We start from the raw sequence: 4,047 nt of genomic DNA, 5'->3' as shown, positions 1-4,047 counted from the left end.
GGGTCATCGACGGGAGGATTGTTGGTTCCCTCCGCTCTGCATCCGGTGTGGTCTGGAGGGTCACATCTCCACGGATTGCAAGCGGCCTAGGAGCCCCAGGTCACAGGAGGATCTCCGGCGTGATACGGTGGTCAAGGTAGCGCGAGTGTTGCAATTGTCGATGCAGGCCGGACCTGCGAACTGGCTGTCACCGGTGACTAGACAGGCCGCTCCCTTGGAGAGGCCCTCGTCAGTCCCGGTTGACACCGCACCTGTGGGGTCTGGGCAGGCATCGACTGTCGCTGCCGCTACCGGGTGTATCTGCGTGCTCCGCCGGACGCCGGAGATAGAGGATCTCGAGCAACGCCTGAGGCTGGCGGTGGTGGCCTATGTGGGAGGCACACGGCCAGCGGTGTCATGCCAGGAGGCGGCAGAAGCCTTGTCGGAGGAGCTGCACATACCCCGCCATCGTTTCTCCGTCCACAAGTACCACCCGGAGGATTTCTTGGTTGTTTTTGTGGCGCCGGAGTTGCGCAACAGAGCTTTGGCGACGGGCACCGTCGAGCACGGGTTCTTCAAGTTGTTCGTCAAACCGTGGCTCAAGCAAGCTCTTGCTGTTACGAGAGTAATGCGCACTCAAGTGGACATTATGATTGAGGGAATCCCATCTCACGCGTGGACGACCGAGACGGCGGCGGAGATTCTTGGCTCGTCGTGTCTGGTGGAGAGCTTGGCGCCGGAGACAGAGAATAAAGAGGACTTGTCCCTCTTCAAGCTTCGGGCATGGTGCATTGACCCGGACGAGGTCCCGGTGGCCAAGCGTATCTGGGTGCCAGAGCCGGAGGTGTTTGAAGGTCCGGCGGCGCGGCGGGCTAAGTCGTGTGCCTTGCTGGAGTACAAGACATTCATTCACATTGGGCGGGTGCGAGATCATGAGGGCCTGGAGCGCTGGTTGCGGCCGCCTAGTTCAGATGGGAGCGGCCAAAGCAGGATGTCGGACGATTCTGAGGACTTCTCCGGTCGGGGCGAGTGGCGTGTGTTGCCATGGACAAGGGGAGTTCGTGATCACCGCGGCGGGGCGCCGGCAAGCGGAGTGCACGGTGGTTCCTATCTGCACGCGCTGACGGGACGCATTGGGCCGTCGGAATGGAGGATCCCGCCTATGGCTCGTGGCACGGAGGCGACGGCGCGCGCGCCGGTGATCACCACCGCGGCTCTGACGACGGGAGCGAGGCGGCAGGTCGAGGGTACGGCTGGGCACGTACCACCAGCAGCAGCGCAGAGGGAGGTTGCAGTTGTTCGCGCGCCACATGCAGCGAGGCTGGCCATAGAAGATCCGGGTTCAAGCCGTGGGGCCAGACCTACACCAGAGGCTGCAATGGCAGTTTTGGAGCAGCGACGCCCGATTGGCTCGTTTGAAACAGCCTTTGACCAAGGAGAGACCGGGGATCGCGTGGCCAATAATGGAGGCATGCAGCTGATGACTGATTTGGGGCCTACTACTGATCCCGAGGGAACAAATCTCTACTACTAATAAACAATCAAACATTATCTTTTCTACACGCACCCAACCAAACGTTTGTGGACACATTACCACCACAGGATTAAGCCCAAATGACTCAATCTAACAGCTGTTATTAATCTAATCGCGATCTGGTGTACGCTTAGCAATTTACCTAGGCTGACCCTACTCCACCAAGCTGAAAATCACCGCGTCCACAGCGCTCCTTCCATCACGCGGAAAAAAAGAAACTGCCCGCCCTCATATAATCACGGAACACATCCCTGTGATCACGCACCCTCTACGGTGAACGCACCATTCCCACACCCTCGCTCCCACCGCCGCACCCCCAGGGAGCAGGAGCCACCGCGCCGCCGCCGTGCCCCCGGCCTCGTGTCCTGCCGCCGCTCCCGTGCCCTCCTCCCCTCGCGGTGCCCCTGCGCTCCCGTCCTTTGATAGATGCGAGCGCGGGCCGGTGCCGTCGCCACCGCTCCTCTTCTGATGGATGCAAGGGGGGGCAACTGCCGCCGCCCTGTCATGCTTCTTGGCCCTGCCACGCCGCGCGCTGGTGCCTCCGTTCCGTGCCCCGGTGCATGTTCTCCTTGTCATGCTTAGGATGGCTTTGCAGAGAATTACCTCTCTGAATCCTCGATTTAAAAGGTATACACTTCTTTGATCTAAACTCGGTTGTGTATAAGCTCGGGAACGGCCAATTTTATCTTTCTCTAATTTGATAATATGAACATATAATGTGTATGTAGATCTGTCAAAGATTGTGCTTGGCGACTTGTTTCTGCCTTTAATAGATTGACACGTGCAAATAGTTGATTCTTGTAGATGGATTGATCTTTGAAACTAAGTGGATGGAGAAAATTACTTCCTTTCTCAAAGAATAAGAAAAATGACTTCAGTTTAGCACTGAGTTAAGGTCCAATTATGCTAGCCTAGCCATGAGGATGAGGGAGTCTGAGATGGCTGAACACCTGAGCCATGGAGAAGCTCCACTGTTCTGTACATGTGACATATTTCAAGAATATTGTGGTTTGATGTACATATTTCATTAGGTATCAGTCGCTTGCTTCTTTATTTTAGGTTCAGGTTGAGTCAATATTGGTTGATCTTTGCTTCTTATTTAACTGAAATTATTTTCAGTTGCAGTTGCAGATTCCAGTGCCCTTTACCTGCATAGCTTATGTTGAGTTTGAAGCCATTTTGCTATTCAATTGCCAAATTACGTGCAGTTGTCGAAACAATTGCAGCATGATCAAGGTTTCATGGTGAAGCAAATGTGAATTCCTGGTTCTCCTATCATTTTCTTTTTACTGGAAACTGTGGGGATGATAGTTCCTACTTTGAGCTGATGCATCTTACAATCCCAAAAGAACTCTTTTTGTGGAAGTCATTAACCTTGCATCTTAAACCATCTTTATTGTCTCATTGACTCATTCTGCGCGAATCAAGAATGAGGTGACATAGTTTATAGTGCAGTGCTGTACAAGCCAAGCAGCTGCTTGTTGCTCTTGTGCTCCAATCTAGAATGAGGTTATCATAAGAAACTATTGATGGCGATGCACTGTTGTTAATAAATGGGTCATGTTTGTACTCTGAAGCATATCATACCACAGCAGAGCTACAACATGTGAGAATAATGTCATTTTTTTACAGATTCATAAGAAAAGCTACAATACGGGAGTGGGGTCATCTATAGGTTTGTCATACCCAGCAGAGCTACAACGTGTGAGAGTAATGCAATTTTTTTGACAGATTCAGAAGAAGAGGTACAGTACGAGGCGGGATCATCTACAGGTTTGTCGTACCCAGCAGAGCTACAACATGTGAGAGTAATTCTAATTTTTTTTGACAGATTCAGAAGAAGAGGTACAGTACGGGGTGGGATCATCTACAGGTTTGCAAAGAGTGAAATCAATTGATTTTTTCTCAACATACATGTTTTCAACTAATTTTCGTTAACCTTGTGGCTGGACAATGCCGTGACACCCACAGGCCGGGCTCGCGAAGGCACGTTTCTGGCCACCTAGCGTGGATGGCGGCGGGACTCGAATGAACGTTGCTGTCAATCATCAGGGTCCACGACGAGGCATATCGTTCCATCCGTCCTCCTTCATGTCCATACTTACATTCTTTTTGTTTTTATGTATGTCACACTAATCATGTAACCTATGTTATGGTCATGTGGAATCTTAGTTCTCAAAATTTGGAGCTGCTCCAAATAAACCTGACGTAAAAACAGAAATATAATACATATTTAGGAATTACATTAAAGTGCATACCCATTGTGGATGAAGAATCCCTCATATTTATATCTGAATATTTTACTTGTTCCAAGCGGTTAAGCTGCGAAAAATGAATTGCTTGTCTCAACATGAAGTGGAACCAAGGGCAGTTCTACCTAGGCTGAGGCAGTATGGTTTCCTCCTCCTCATGTGCATGGTCTACGCTTACTCTCGTAACAACGACAAGGAGGAAAAGGTTCGCTTGATTTTGACTTATGATGTTCAGTAACAGGGACCAGATAACTCTGCGATATTTGCCAAGCCGTGAAAATT

Source organism: Triticum dicoccoides, chromosome 3B (genome assembly GCF_002162155.2).
Source record: "Triticum dicoccoides isolate Atlit2015 ecotype Zavitan chromosome 3B, WEW_v2.0, whole genome shotgun sequence".
Classification (NCBI taxonomy): Eukaryota; Viridiplantae; Streptophyta; class Magnoliopsida; order Poales; family Poaceae; genus Triticum; species Triticum dicoccoides.
The sequence above is the reverse complement of the archived record's forward strand: the minus strand, read 5'-3'. Positions refer to the sequence as shown.